The sequence below is a fragment of the Asterias amurensis genome, chromosome 16 (genome assembly GCF_032118995.1).
Source record: "Asterias amurensis chromosome 16, ASM3211899v1".
NCBI classification, from domain to species: Eukaryota; Metazoa; Echinodermata; class Asteroidea; order Forcipulatida; family Asteriidae; genus Asterias; species Asterias amurensis.
This window is the reverse complement of record NC_092663.1, coordinates 22,152-39,301: the sequence shown is the minus strand read 5'-3', so window position 1 is coordinate 39,301 and position 17,150 is coordinate 22,152. Positions and strand designations below refer to the sequence as shown.

General features: G+C 37.5%; 2 long non-coding RNA genes across 3 annotated transcripts; both read left to right on the top strand.

Moving 5' to 3' along the window:
- Positions 1-833: 833 nt before the first annotated feature.
- LOC139949110 (uncharacterized) lies at positions 834-4,889 on the top strand. The gene is made up of 7 exons (XR_011787521.1): positions 834-1,017; positions 1,248-1,329; positions 1,800-1,969; positions 2,200-2,281; positions 2,756-2,933; positions 3,228-3,587; positions 3,713-4,889. It is a non-coding gene; the product is annotated as an uncharacterized lncRNA (long non-coding RNA).
- A 2,978-nt stretch (positions 4,890-7,867) lies between these two features.
- LOC139949236 (uncharacterized) lies at positions 7,868-17,146 on the top strand. Of its 2 annotated transcripts, none has more exons than XR_011787526.1 (4): positions 7,868-7,916; positions 8,844-8,922; positions 11,083-11,156; positions 14,370-17,146. It is a non-coding gene; the product is annotated as an uncharacterized lncRNA (long non-coding RNA). The 2 variants fall into 2 exon arrangements; XR_011787527.1 differs by lacking the exon at positions 7,868-7,916 and adding an exon at positions 7,974-8,091.
- Positions 17,147-17,150: the final 4 nt, after the last annotated feature.

The following is a 17,150-nucleotide window of genomic DNA, read 5'->3' as shown; positions in this document are numbered from 1 at the left end:
GAGTGTTCCTGTCTCCCTGGTGGATGAGAGAATGCATTGCAGTCTGATGGATCAACAACAGATGTAATAATGGCAACTACATTTGTTTTGACATAAAACTAAAACAGATTTTACACATGTAATAATATAACTTAAAGGATTGCGCAAAAAGTTTGTTGCGTCAATCTTTTTACAACAATCAATGTTATTGAGATGACTTAAATAGTTCAAACTTGTTGCTGAAAAGCAGTGACTGAGCTCAATTTTTGAACTAACTTAGTGATGCAGTTGTTGAATGATTCTCCATATACAGGTGATGTCACAAGGATAATGGCTACCAAGGATCATGGGAGGAGGACGAGGGTGTCTTATGGTCTGAGGATGCAAGTTTCCGGGTAAGACGACTTAAAATACAGTATAAGTTATTTTACTGTCCATAAGTATTAAGTCGCAAAAAAAACGGGTTTTGAAAACTTAAGGTGGCTTTTTTTGAATGCCCAAACAAAACTAGCTCAATAAACCATGCAGTTAAACCATTAACAGAACCTAAACATTCCTTTCTTTCCTCTGATGTGTTCATCAGTGTTCATCAGTGTTCATCAAAGTTTAACGAAAAATTTACAATTTTTATACGATTTGCTAAATGCAGACAAACGAGTTGATGAGAAATATTTGACTCTCTAAGAATTCAAAGAAATAAACCCTAACGAATAATATGATTGAAAAACTCAAACCCACATTTATGTTCATATAAATTATTCCTAAACTAAATGGAATAATTCTATTTGGAAGTGCATTTTCTGAATGTATCTATTTTTTGTCTTTTATTTACTGCAATGGTGAAATGCGAAACCAACTGCCTGTGAAGTACGGAGTCCAATGAAGACTGCACATCAATGGCATCTGCGTTCGTGCTGGTGACTTCCATCTGCCGATGACCAAGAAGACAACCGATGGTTGCCTAGCTTCATAGAGGATAGTTCCTGTCTCCCTGGTGGATGAGAGAATGCATTGCAGTCTAATGGATCAACAACAGATGTAATAATGGCAACTATACTTGTTTTGACATAAAACTAAAACAGATGTTACACATGTAATAACATAACTTTAAAGGATTGCGCAGAAAGTTTGTTGCGTCAATCTTTTTACAACAATCGATCTCTTTGAGATGACATAAATAGTTCAAACTTGTTGCTGAAAAGCAGCGACTGAACTCAATTTTTGAACTAACTTAGTGATGCAGTTGTTGAATGATTCTCCATATACAGGTGATGTCACAAGGATAATGGCTACCAAGGATCATGGAAGGAGGACGAGGTAGTCTTATGGACTGAGGATGCAAGTTTCCAGGTAAGACGACTTAAGAAAGTAAAATACAGTATAAGTTGTTAATGTCCATAAGTATTAAGTCGTAAAAAGGTGGTTTTGAAAACTTAATGTGGCTTATTTTGAATGCCCGAACAAAACTAGCTCAATAAAACCATGCAGTTTAACCCTTAACATAACCTAAACATTCCTTTCTTTCCTCTGATGTGTATATCACTGTTCATCAAAGTTTAACGAAAAATTTACAATTTTCATTACGATTTGCTTAATGCAGACAAACGAGTTAATGAGAAATATTTGACTCTCTAAAAATTCAAAGAAATAAACCCTAACAAATAATATGATAGAAAAACTCAAACCCAACTTTAGGTTGACCTAAATTTTTCCCAAACTAAATGGGATAATAATATTTGGAAGTGCATTTTCTGAATGTTTCTATTTTTTGTCTTTTATTTACTGCAATGGTGAAATGCGAAAACCAACTGCCTGTGAAGTACGGACTCCAATGAAGACTGCACATCAATGGCCTCTGCGTTCGTGCTGGTGACGTCCATCCGCCGATGACCAAGAAGACAACCGCTGGTTGCCTGGCTTCATAGAGGATAGTTCCTGTCTCCCTGGTGGATGAGAGAATGCATTGAAGTCTGATGGATCAACAACAGATGTAATAATGGCAACTATACTTGTTTTGAAATGAAACAAAAACAGATTTTACACATGTAATAACATAACTTTAAAGGATTGCGCAGAAAGTTTGTTGCGTCAATCTTTTTACAACAATCGATGTCTTTGAGATGACATAAATAGTTCAAACTTGTTGCTGAAAAGCAGCGACTGAACTCAATTTTTGAACTAACTTAGTGATGCAGTTGTTGAATGATTCTCCATATACAGGTGATGTCACAAGCATAATGGCTACCAAGGATCATGGAAGGAGGACGAGGGTGTCTTATTGTCTGAGGATGCAAGTTTCCGGGTAAGAGGACTTAAGGAAGTAAAATACAGCATAAGTTATTACTGTCCATATAAGTATTAGGTCGTAAAAGAAAGTGGTTTTGAAAACTTAATGTGGCTTATTTTGAATGCCCAAACAAAACTAGCTCAATAAAACCATGCAGTTTAACCCTGAACAAAACCTATACATTCCTTTCTTTCCTCTGATGTGTTCATCAGTGTTCATCAAAGTTTAACGAAAAATTTACAATTTTTTTGTACGATTTGCTAAATGCAGACAAACGAGCTTATGAGAAATATTTGACTCTCTAAAAATTCAAAGAAATAAACCCTAACGGATAATATGATAAAAAAACTGAAACCCACATTTATGTTGACCTAAATTATTCCCAAACTAAATGGAATAGTTCTATTTGGAAGTACATTTTCTGAATGTATCTATTTTTTGTCTTTTATTTACTGCAATGGTGAAATGCGAAACCAACTGCCTGTGAAGTACGGAGTCCAATGAAGACTGCACATCAATGGCATCTGCGTTCGTGCTGGTGACGTCCATCCACCGATGACCAAGAAGACAACCGCTGGTTGCCTGGCTTCATAGAGGAGTGTTCCTGTGTTCCTGTCTCCCTGGTGGATGAGAGAATTCATTGCAGTCTGATGGATCAACAACAGATGTAATAATGGCAACTATATTTCTTTAGACATAAAACTAAAACAGATGTTACACATGTAATAACATAACTTTAAAGGATTGTGCATAGAGTTTGTTGCATCAATCTTTTTAACAGTCTGCATCTTTGAGATGACAGAAACTTCAAACTTGTTCATGAAAAGTAGTGTTTGAACTCAATTTTTGAGCTAATTTTGTGATTTTATTTTGAAGCAGTAGTCCCGTAATGATCATCAGATGGTTACATTATATTAGTCTCTATATGGTTTGTACTGATGTGATAACAACTTTCTTTCAGATGGCGCACCCCTAGAGGTCATCCGCTAGACGGGGTCTATACAAGAATGCTACCAATGGCCATTGATGTAGCATTCTTACATCAGCTGAATGACACAGCACACAACCAGAAACAACTGAGCTTAAGATGCTGATGCTGGACGGGGCGTAGAAGGCTGCCATCAGAGGTTCTCAAGATGGCGTCGGCTAAAGACAACCTGTCGCTCTACTACTTACATACAGGTTATGTGATGACTACTTTTCTGCCATCCTGTCAACATGGACCATGAAGATGTGACATCACAACACAAAGTTAGATACGTCATGGCTTGAGGAGATATACATTAAGTATTTCTACAACTACTTACCAGGATCCTTGAAGGTAAGATCTCTTTTAGCTAATAAATCTGAGAAATCCATTAACGTGCGGAAAATAAACTTTGCTTAAACACAAAAATTGAACTTACAAATCTTTTTGTTTCAATTTTGTTTTATACCATATTACAGGATGAACAGAGTGGAACAACTAAGAGCTGGTTACGTCAAGATGCTGAGCCACATTATGCAGCACCAATGAAACTGTTGCTTCAACACCGTCTTTGTAAAGAGGACTGTTTCTTCATGATGACTGCCCTCATCAAAGGTCATATCCACCAGCTTCGACTGTTACTAAGGATGTACTTTGACCAATGAGTAGACTTTCCAAGAGCATGAACAACATTGAACAAATCTTCCAATGGATCTTGATGTTACAGCATGATCATCCAGATTCATCTGCAGATTGAACTCACTTACACAACAAAGTTTTCTTATTGTGGAACAATGACTTGAATATTTATAGTATTGCTTGAAGCTTTGCATGGTAAATAGAAATAGGAAGAAACTATAAATATGTATATTTGACTTGTGGGTACACTCTTTTGTGTGAGTGTTGGCTCTGAAAGACCCTTTGTTTGTGTGAGTGTTTGATCAAGGCTGATTTGTCATGGTGTCCCAGACTGCCGTGTGCTTTATTCTCATGGATATGAATGCAGCAGGTCTCCTCTGTGTCATCGCATTCGGAGGGAATGCTGGTCGTCTGTGTGAAGTGATGTTTGAATCTTGTTTGTTTCTGGGAAGGTCTTGAGTTGAGCTTGGCTGACGATTCGTTGGAGCTTGTGAGATGCATGGCCGATGTTTGGAAGGGTGATGGTAGCCTTGAACTGCGGACTTTTGTCTACTGGTGTGATGAGGAATGGCTTGGGCTGGCTGTAGGAATTTAAGGTCTTTAAGTTGTTGAGTTGTAGTGATGTCTTGATGTGATGAAGTTCCTGCTTCAAGCTGCCTTGTTCAACTTATTTTGTAGACAGAATACGTAATAACTTGTAATGAGATAATTCCTTACAAGTTAATGTATTCACATTTTTATATTGCTTGTTTGTAATGAGGTATTTCATTACACTCATGCAAAACATCCTTGCAATGAAATACCTCATTGCAAGTATGTCAAAGTTTCAAGTGCGTAATGAAGTACTGCATTACAAGCATGAAACAAGTTATGTAAATTTGTAATGCAATTGCTCATTACAAATATGAAACAATAGGGTAAACTCATCAGAAATATAAAGACAACAAGCTTGTCATGTAGTGTATATGAGTGGTTTTACATTACAAACTAATAAAATTTAGTTTTACTTTTACTGAATTTGATTGATGTATTAAATATGAATGGTACCTTTTATTAAGTGTCACTCTGTCTTTCCGTTATTCATCCCAACAATATTATAAGTGTTCTGGGGGTACCCCCCTAATGGTGGCCACCATGTTTTTTTTTGTATTATTATTTAAGGACATAAATATTGTGACTCACAATAACTGTTATTGAGGTTTTAAATTATGGTCATGACATTGTACTGTGTTCCTTGAGGATGTTTTAGTCCTCATTATTATGCTAATAAATTACAATGGTCATGACATTGTATGTTTATTGAGGGTATTCGAGTAAACTTATTAATTATAATGGGCATGGCATTGTAGGTTTATGGAGTCCTCATAAATATGTTAATTAACTACAATGGTTTTGACATTGTACTGTGTTCCTTGAGGGTGTTTGAATCCTCATTGTTATGCTAATTAATTATAATGTTCATTGTTATGAGCTAGGCAGTGCTATTTATCATAAATTTGTGCATGATGTGGAGTTTTTGCTCAATAGAGGGCGCTGTTCGCCGGGTACCGAGTACAAGTTGCTATATTAGTTAATTACAATGGTTATAACAAAGGTGACAACATTTATATTATCTACTGTTAATTATGTTGCATTAATGTCACACTCAGTATCCATAATCTTTATACCTTTCAATATTTGAGATTGCTCGTTAATTATGGTATTTTTTTAATACAAAGGACATGACATTGGTTTTATTATCTTGTGTTAATTTTGTGGCAAAAATGCCACACTAAGATTGGTATTGTGATATACCATTCGCAACAGTGTTATAGTTGAGAGTACTTGTAAACAAGGTTTTTATAATTACAAAATTGTTGACAAGTTTGATAATGCCCATGTAGTAGCTATTTGATGCTAATATCAGGGTTTTCAAGAGTACTTTCTCACAAGAGTGTTTCTTCACTCTGCAGACAAAGGGAGCTAGCCACTATTAATAATGACTTCCGATATAGGATATTGATTTAAATTATATAATGTATCTTATCTTAGACAAAGGAAAGTAATTAACTGGTTTTACTGCTAGAAAACAGTATATACAATTTTCTTTAACCGCATAATCCTGGTCAACAACTTTAATTGAAAAATTGAAACCATTTCTTAAGTCATAGTTATTATAGATAAGTTTAAGTGGGGTTTTCCAGAGTATTTGTTATCTCTGGTTTTTTACTCCGTAGGCTAGGTATCAAAGGGGGGTAACATTTCCAATGAAGCAATCGTTGTAATGGTTACACACTTTGATGTATTATGATCCCTTTAACTGTTGTGGGGTGGAAGATGACAACCTTCACGTGGTCCACCCTGTTGTTAACTAATGTCATCAAAGACCTTTTTCGCAAATTCTTTTGGGAAGCCCTCGCTGTTGAACAAGGTGCATGCTGATCCAGCTCGCAATCAAACTTGATCGCTATGCCTGCGTACCAAGTATTTGCGATGAGGTCAAAACCAATCTATGCAACCCCTTGTTTTCATACTGGTATTGTCTTCTAACCTAATTAATTTCAGTTAGCCCTATTAATGCCTATTACCATAACTATCAATCACTTGGAGGCAGTGGACACTCCTGGTAATTACTCAGAATAATTATTAGCATAAAATGTTACTTGGTAATGAGTAATTGGGAGAAGTTGATGGTATAAAACATTGTGAGAAATGGCTCCCTCTGAAGTGCCATAGTTTTGAAGAAAGAAGTAATTTTCCACGAATTTGATTTCAAGACCTCGGATTTAGAATTTGAGGTCTCGAAATCAAGCATCGAAAGCACACAACTTTGTGTGACGGTGGTTTTTCTTTCATTATTATCTCTCTACTTTGACACCGATCGAGCTCAAATTTTTACAGGTTAGTTATTTTATGCATATATGTTGAGATACATCAACTGTGAAAACTAGTTATCAATAATGTCCACTGTCTTTAACTTTTAAGTGTTTTTTGCCCGTTATGTGTATAGTATTTTCAAAATGTTCATTTTATTTTGCCACATTTATGTTTATGGCTTAGTGTGAAATAAATACCTTGGTCATGTGAAACAAGAAACAACTTTGTGGTAATTAAGATTTTAAAATAATAAAATACCCCTGTAAAAGAAATTGCTTTTTCTTTGCCACTAGTGAAAAATGTCTTAAAACACATTTTACTTTAACCCAAAGCCACTGCACTCAAGCTTAGCTGCACTACTTTATTGCCAAAACTATAAGAATAATTATCCCTAGATCAAGACACAGTTAGAGATATTGCGGTAACGCTTCTTATACTTCTTTTGAGATATTATTGCAAAAATTCCTGAGAGAAGAGAGTCCCATAGTAGTACACAATCTGAGAAGTTGAGATATTGCCAAAACTCTTAAGCAATGTGCACTCAGTCTGAGAAGTTGTGTTACCTCTGTACACTTTGAATACTTCTTTTAAGATATTGCCAACTTGTAAACATTATAACCACTATAATATTAGTCAAGGGCTGTTCCCGTCAAGGCAATATTTTAAATGGTCAAAATTAGTTTAATAGGACACAGAGTGCAATTTCCACCATTCTCCCCAGGACCTCAACAATCCCGGGTTTGCCCCTCCCATCATCCCCCATCCCCCATCCCCCCCCCCCATCCCCCCCATCCCCCATCCCCCCCCCATCCCCCATCCCCCCCCATCCCCCCCCATCCCCCATCCCCCCCCATCCCCCATCCCCCCCCCCCATCCCCCATCCCCCCCATCCCCCCCATCCCCCACCCCCCCCCCCCCCGGGGGCCTAGGTGGCATGGCATCCAGGGCCCATTATTTCAAAGAATTGTATGTTAAGCAGAAACGAGCTGGATACCACTCGCAAGCTGAACATGACATGGTATTATGCTGGTAACTTTAGTCTGGTAGTATATTTTGTTATAACAGGGCCAAAGAAAATTAATTTCATCTAAGAACAACCCTAGCGCCCTCTGTAGACTAGTTATGTTTAGTGTTGCATTCCGCGATCAATTCAAGATGGTGAACATCATCGCGGGAATTATAAAATGAGTAAGTGGACAATTTTGACTGTTAATATCTGTGTAAAGTATTATTTATGAAGCAACTAAAGCACTCAAGTCAAGCTAAGGGCTGTTAGAGTACATTTATCTGGTTCATTCCGCCGTCCGCTCGAGAGAAGCTACTTTTAAATCGTTTTCTTCGGATAGCTGGTCTACGCATCTAGGTAGTAAGCTAAGCCTAATGTACACGTTTGTATGTACGTAGTGTACTGAAAAGCATTGTTTACGTTTGGTAATTGTTATTTTGTTAAAGACCAGTCTTCTTACTACTAGGTGTATCGCATATAAACCATAGAGGGAGTCGTTTCCTACATTATTTTATACTTCCATCAGCCATCCAAGTCCAATGATCGTCAAGCCAGTTTTTAAGTTAATTTTTATTTTGAGTATTAATAACCAAACGAAACGTGTACTTTCCTTTTAATAATACTAAATAGGGCTATAACTATAAATCCAGACTAGTTAGTATAGTTAAAGTACATATTAATGTAGTGTCACCGTGGTCAGGTGGTTAGACTGCAGGACTTACATCACAATATTGTGGGTTCGAATCCCCCAGCTAACCGCTGTTTTCACAATGACTAGAGAACAAATATTGTCGTCTAGTTACTGAATCACAATTTCTTGATTTGTGCAATTCATAATCATAGATGTTAAACCAATGTTTGTACTATGAGAGAGATTAGTGTGAATGGTGAGTTGCGATATCGTAAACCTTTCTCCCGGGAGTTAACAAGACTGTGCGCACAAAACGACAGATTGTCCAAAATAATAATAATAATAATAATATTAATAATAACAATTTCTGGAGGTTGGTGGGGTCCTGCTGGAGGGTAGTGACATTATTTGATGCAATTGACATAATAATTTATAATTTATCCTTAATTTCTATTCTTTGACCATTGATCTGTTTTAGATTCAATAAGATCTTCACCATACAATGAAGTAACTTAATGCACTCCCGGCATTACTCATTCTGGCCAGTAGCTATAAAGGTAAGTTTAATTTTTTTTAATCCAATAGACAAGGTCTAATGAATGGAACGAAATGGTAGTCATGAACAGCAGTGTGAAACTGGAAGGGTCTTGGCCATTCGGTAAAGGCTCGAGCAAAAGGCGAGGGCCTTTAATCATGGCCACGACCCTGCATAGTTTTAAACACAAATTTAAGAACGAGTGAATGCTCTTTTATTCCCATTCATTTATGCCTTTTTGGTTCAAAGGCATAATACATTAAGAAACTCTGTAAAAATGTATCTGTTTTCTGACGACCTTGAGCTCCGTGCGTTTGTTTAATTTTTATGACTCGGACACTTTTTGGATGCATTCTTGGTGCAAGACATTCCTTGTTTTTCTTTAACACAGCGCGACCAACTCACCAACAGCGCCTGCATTGCCCGCAACAAGAACTGTCTTGCACCAAGACTAGTGTATAGTAACCAAAAATAATCGGTTATAAACAGAGTTCCGGCTGGTCATTATCAACATTAAACACTTTCTTTGTTATGCTCTTGCATACTCACTTCCTTTTTTTAATGGAGCCTTTGTTGCCATGAAATTCCTTTGAAAGCATTTTGTAAGACCTTTGTAAGTAAGCACTGACAATGCATGAAGTTCTGCTACTCTGAGCAGCATGGTCAGTGGATGCATAGAGTTAGGACAGAGGTGACTGTGGTAGTGCTGGGCTGGCCATTTTAGTAGTAAAAGGTGAATAATAACCTGATGGAGTAGTATTTGGCCTATACTTCCATTTGCACCATGTGCCATGTAAGTACCATGTGTTCTACCATGACTACCAAAATAGGTTCTTTTTGCTAGCTACCATTTCTTTAAATCTCAAGCCTTAGAGTGACAAACATTTTGCCCTGCACTTCTTGCAACTGGGATTTCCTTACGTTGGGCGTCAAAACACAGATCAATTCTTCAAGAAATATCTTATCAGGGTCAACATTGACTTTCTGAAAAATGGCACTTTGATTACTTAAGTGATTTATATTTTATACATTCTTTCATATTCATTAATCCCTTCACAATTCATATCTGTGGCTAGAAATGCAAGTTCAGCATTCAACATACACTCATAAACATACATTTTTGAGGGGGAAAAACGGATGAAGAAGAAAGAGACCTTACATTTTATACAGTTTAATTAATATTTATATCTTTCTAAGGTAGCCCACCTTGGTGGGCTGTTAATGCAATATTTTGGTGCAAGGTTTTAGCCAGAATTTGGTAAAAGGGTGTCCAAATTTGCTGGAAATTTTAAAACTGGGTGTCCAAATTGTTCACTTACAATAAGTTTACATGTAAATGACAGATGAAACAGGGTGTCCAACTTAAAAACAGGGTGTCCAAAAGACACCCAGACACCCCTCTGGCTAACACTATGTTTTGGTGGAGCCATTTGATGCGGCAGTCATGGCCGAGCTGATGAGAACACCAAATTCAAGCTCTGGTGTTTCTGATCATCAGAGTATGGGTTCGACTCTGAGTGGTGACATTTTGTGACATTAAGCATTTTTAATAATACTTGGTTTTACATGTACATTTACAATGCGCTTTATCACACCCCTAAGGGGCATATCAAAGTGCGCATTATTTTACCTGCCAGGTACAGTGGAGCTTACATTTATGAGACCTATTTTTGGAAATTGTTTTACAAGGTGCTATGGCGCATTATGCAGCCAATTAAACCAGGAATACTGGGGCGCAGTAACCTGTTCGCTTTTCGATATGAACTGCACTTTTTTTACATGCTGTTTACAACACACGGGACCTACAGCTTTACGTTCAATCAGAAAGTCAAAGCGATGGTTAAGTGTCCTAACCATTATTGCTCCGTCCTTCGGATTGGATGTAAAGATGTAGGTCATGTTTGTTGTGTAATGTATGAAAATCAGCACACTTATCATATGTAGAGAATCGTTTTGCCCATATTTTCCTGGTCTGATCCGCAGCATATTGCACCACAGCACATTGAAACCATTACATGATACTGTAAAGGAATATGTCTCTTACTTTGATACATCCCTGTATAAGAACCAAGTATTAATATTACTATTTATTTATTATAATTTAGGCCCTGATGTGATTCAAGTGTGTTTGATCATGAACACTTGTTTTAACTGATTATGTGTACGTTTTGTTCTCTTGTAGACCATGCTTTGACAGAAACTCTGATACAAATGTTTCTGACAATGATTTGTAAATCATCTTGCTGTTGTTCTGTGGTAAGTACTAAGTACATACATGTATTTTAAAATGGTCTTTATAGAGGCACTGAATTGTTAGCCCAAAAACTGTATAGTTTTGGTCACGAGCAGTAGAGAGCTGTTGATAGTATAAGCAAATTGTGAGAAACATCTCCTTGTGAAGTAACATAGGTTTGAAGGTTTAAAGGTAGTTTTTGAAAAAAGTTTTGCAACAAGGGTGTTTTTTCTATCGTTATTGGGTTTTTTAACTTTGATGACGAATAGGCCCTTCCTATGAAATATGCAAATGAGACGTGCACATGCGCATAAACACCTATGGATGACAAATTCAAAAAAGGAGTTGGATCGTGCATGCCGAACTCTTGAGGGAGCTGGTTTCATGTTTGGCTTTCATTTTCATTGGCCAGATGCCAGTAAGTTATTCTGTAGCTGTTTGTCTGTAGAAACCAAAAGAAAAAGGAAACAAATAATTGTCTTCACTTTAAATCTTTTATAAATAATTGGCACAAACGAAAATATGAGCATGTAGAAAGGAACAATTTAAAGCTGATTGTGAAGAGGCTGATCAAAGAAGTGGAGGAACTTAAGACCGGAAAACATCACTCTATGGCTCAAAATCTTGGCTCTGCTTACCGCAAAATTATTCTGCGCTTATGAACACCAGCATTTAATTTCTTCACTAGCTGTGTATAGTGTAGAATGGCTAGTTGTGATAAGCTGGAGTACACACACATACACATGCCAGAATCCCTGCTAACATCAACAACAATTCAATAAACAAATTAATGAAAGAGTCTAGCTACAATCCTTATGGTTGAAACACCCTGGTTTACCAATATTTGACAAACTGTGGACTTCTTTATTGCCTCGTTGACTCATTTATGGAATCCACCCAGACAAAGAGCCTTACCCTACACCTCCCCCACCCCCTCCACACTTTGCTATTCACACCACAAGTATGAAGTTGATCACTGTTGACTTCTTCATTGCCTCTCTGATTCATTTAGGGAATCCATATTCCAGACAAAGAGCCTTACCCTACCCCTCCCCCTCCCCCACCCCCTCCACCCTTTGCTATAACACCACAAGTATGAAGTTGATCACTGTTGACTTCTTCATTGCCTCTCTGATTCATTTATGGAATCCACCCAGACAAAGAGCCTAACCCTACCCCTCCCCCACCCCCTCCACCCTTTGCTATTCACACCACAAGTATGAAGTTGATCACTGTTGACTTCTTCATTGCCTCTCTGATTCATTTAGGGAATCCATATTCCAGACAAAGAGCCTTACCCTACCCCTCCCCCACACCCTCCACCCTTTGCTATTCACACCACAAGTATGAAGTTGATCACTGTTGACTTCTTCATTGCCTCTCTGATTCATTTAGGGAATCCATATTCCAGACAAAGAGCCTAACCCTACCCCTCCCCCACCCCCTCCACCCTTTGCTATTCACACCACAAGTATGAAGTTGATCACTGTTGACTTCTTCATTGCCTCTCTGATTCATTTAGGGAATCCATATTCCAGACAAAGAGCCTTACCCTACCCCTCCCCCACCCCCTCCACCCTTTGCTATTCACACCACAAGTATGAAGTTGATCACTGTTGACTTCTTCATTGCCTCTCTGATTCATTTAGGGAATCCATATTCCAGACAAAGAGCCTAACCCTACCCCTCCCCCACCCCCTCCACCCTTTGCTATTCACACCACAAGTATGAAGTTGATCACTGTTGACTTCTTCATTGCATCTCTGATTCATTTAGGAACTTCCATTAGGAACTTCCATGTTCCAGACAAAGAGCCTAACCCAGGGGTCAAAATTAAGTGTATTGTCATGGTAGTCAGCAGGGCTAGTAACCAATAATTTTTAGTAGCCCTGATGAGATTTTGGTAGCCCGAAAGACACATTATGTCTCACGTCACGGTTCAAACTTTACAATACACCATAGCACAGTTCTTTGTTATTTGTAATGATGATTTTTGCTTTGTTTTTCCACTAGCCCGTCGGGCTATCAAACTGGAAAAATCAGTAGCCCGGCTGTAAATCTGGTAGTCCCGGGCTAGCGGGCTAGTGGCAATTTCGACCCCTGCTAACCTTAACCCCCCCCCCACACCCTTTGCTATCCATACCACCAAGTATGAAGGTGATCACTGTCTGCTGCTCCATGGCCTCTCTGATTCATTTAGAGAACTTCCATACCAAACAAAGAGCCTAACCCTCACCCCCCCCCCCCCACACACACACCCTTTGCTATCCACACCATCAAGTATGAAGGAGATCACTGTGTGCTGCTTCAGTGCCTCTCTGATTCATTTATGGGATCCATATTCCAGACAAAGAGCTTAACCCTAACCCCCTAACCCCCTAACCCCCCCCCCCCCCCACCCTTGGCTATCCACACCACCAAGTATGAAGGTGATCATTGTGTGCTGCTTTATGGCCTGATTCATTTAGGGAATCCATATTCCAGACAAAGAGCCTAACCCTAACCCCCCCCCCCCCCCCCCCCCACACACACACACACCCTTTGCTATCCATACCACCATGTATGCAGAAGATCACTTTGTGCTGCTTCATTGCCTCTGTGATTCATTTAGGGAATCCATATTCCAGAGAAAGAGCCTACCCCACCCCCCCCCACACACACACCCTTTGCTATCCATACCACCATGTATGCAGGAGATCACTGTGTGCTGCTTCATTGCTTCTCTGATTCATTTAGGGAATTCATATTCCAGACAAAGAGCCTATAGAAATTCAACTTAAGAATGGTCAAAGTGAAGTCTTGATTACCTATAAACATGATAAATGAAATAGAATGCCTAAAGCGAAGCAACATTGAATGACTGAACGAGAAAAACGCAATCATGTGCGCACATAACAAAATCGAATGCAAAAAGAGCTAAAAAGAAACCCTAGTTTGAGATGAAGGGAAAAACGTCTGAATTAATAGAGACACCAGACTGTGAGTCCATGAATATGAAGTATTGAAAACAAAGTAATCTGTTTTCATGATTATTGAAATTGTGCACCATGCATCAACGAACAAAGAGTACCCACAACTGTGATTCATTTTTTTTGTATGTCCTTTCCTTAACTGGGTCTCTTTATGTTAATGTCACCTACAAGTTCAGAATCATTTTGTAATGCTGTGTGTCATTGTTCATAAATAGTTTTATAAAACATTTAAATTGAATGTGTCTTTTTTTTCATGTTTCTTAGGATTTGTCTATGTGAAATGTTTGACATCACTGAAGGAGCAAGTATTATCAAAGGACTATGGTTAGTTGTGTTAAATGCAAACATTGGATGCATATGAGAATGCATGGTGCAGATTGATCAAGTTCTGACAATGCAAAAAGGAAATGTATTCAATATTTGTTGTACTATAATCACTCATAGATGCTTGTCCTTGGAAAAAATGCTCTCCATGAATATGCAAAAGACACAGAAACTTGTATACCCAACACTGAAATGCAGATAATGCCATGTAGATTTAAATCCTGTCCTCCGTTACTTTTCCTTGAAAAAAAAAACATTTCCACAGACGTGCTGTGAATGATTTTTTCTGGTACCTACAAATGATGACACTTGAAGCATTTTTCCCTAATCCAATGACAAACATTTGTGTGTGTGGTCTATATAGATGTATCCCTGCACGTATGTATTTTGTTAGGAGTTATGAATGATTGTTGTACAAATTGTAAATGAATTTCATTTTGTAACTGAAAAGTGTTTGATACTTCATAATGTTTTAAGTGTAGTTGTTACAGTATGAAATGGACTCTATTTGCTCCTATACATTATCCATGAAACCATATCATTTAGTTGTGTACAGTAGATAGAATGAATGAATGAACGAATGAATGGATGAGAGTTATGTATTTGTGCACCTTTCCCGTCCCAAAAATGCTATGCAAGACAGTATGATTCATTATTGAAGTTGTAAATGTGTACATGTAAGAAATCTTTATGTGCTTGTTCATTTTCAGATTTGCTTGATATTGTAGGAGTTTGTTGACCATCAGACTGTCATACTGCCTTGCATGCATTAGTGTTGTTCTTTTTTGTGTTGTCTTCAAAGCCACGGTGCGATGTCATTTTTTTTTCCCTTGAATCCCACCTGATTAATAGTTTTTTTTATGCCTTTGATATTTTTTCTTCGCAGAACTCTGGTAAGTTCTGAGTATAAGTGCTAACAATTGTTGGTGTGTAAGGGTAAAAAAAACAAATTAATATTCTTTATTCCGGATGCAAGTGTAACATCTATAAATCCTATGCAGTACCCGCTGCTACACTTACGATTCAAAATGCCTGTAGCCACCGGGCAATCTCAGTGGTCTAGTTGGTATGACACTGCTGTAGATTTGCAACGGTCGTGGGTTTGAATCCCAACCGAGTAATATGCCTGTGATTTTTTACTTGTGTAAGTACGGAGTAAACAGTGGCAATTCATCAGTGTATATGGGTACAAACCAAATTAATATTCTTTATACTGGATGCAAATCTATAAATTCATTTGCAGAACCTGCTGCTAAGCAAGGATTCACACTGCCTCTAGCCACCGGGCAAACTCAGTTTTGTAATTATGTTTTTTTTTTTTGGGGGGGGGGGAACTTGCAACTTGAGAGAACAGAAAGTTCCATTTGTTTCTGGGGTATAAAGGTCAAAGGTATGGAACTATCGCCCTTTTGTACACCTTGATAATGCCATTTGCATTATGACTTAATCTGTGAAATTCCAATCAGATAGTATACTTTATATTCCCAGAAGTTCACAAAATTGTACACTCCTCATTTACATTCAAGCTTAGGAGTTACAACAACATACCTTTTTTTATTATTATTAATCCTTTAAAAACAAAAATTTTTTAATCCTTTTTTCAATACGAGTGTTCGATATGACAATTAATAGAAATTGTTGTGCCATGGCTTTGAAATATTTTAATTGTGAGCTGACAACTTTGCAGTTTATCTGTCTTGTTACGTGTTTGTGAATACATACGTGTACCTGTACTTGTTTATGTTAATTTATTTCTTCAAATTGTTTTTTAATTTGAAATAAAAAGCAATGCTGTTTTAAAGGCAGTGGACACCATTGGTAATTGTCAAAGACTAACTAGCCTTCACAGTTGGTGTACATGTATCTCAACATACTGTATGCATAAAATAACAAACCTGTGAAAATTTGAGCTCAATCGGTCATCAAAGTTGCGAGATAATAATGAAAGAAAAACAACCCTTGCAACACGAACTTGTGTGTGTTTAGATGGTTGATTTCAAGACCTCAAGTTCTTAACTCGAGGTCACGAAATCAAATTTGTGGAAAATTACTTCTTTCTCGAAAACTATGGCACTTCAGAGGGAGCCGTTTCTCACAAAGTTTTATACCATCAACCTATATCCATTACTCGTTACCAAGAAAGGTTTTATGCCAATAACTATTTTTAGTAATTACCAATAGTGTCCACTGCCTTTAATTGGGTATTGTAAAGTTTGTTATTGCGAATAAATCATGTGTATCTGCAGTAAAGAAGTGTCTGGTAATTTTTACTTTTATGTTTATTCTTAGGCATTAATGTGTAATATTGTGATGAGTTGTCAGCTCTCAATTGAAATACTTTTAATTTTAAAGATTTGGTATGTCCACAAATTTAATGTGTTTTCCTGACCAAAAACTGAGTGATAATGCTATACCTTATTATTAAGACTTCTTTTGAAGAATAATGGAATACCTTATCTTTAGAATAAAAGTGACATGTATTTGTGTTGGGTGTTTGGTTTTAATAATTTGTACTAATTGGACAAGAGGACACTTTGGACCCAACTTCCCATGTGACTTCATTGTAAAAAGTGAGGACTGTGAGTATGAAAAACCTTTCCTGGACACAATCACGCCACATGCACAATATTGGAATGGAATTATTCTGCTACCAAGCTAACATTTCATGAGTGCAAAGCCTCGGGAACATACTTTTATTTTTTATTTTTATCTTTTTGGGGG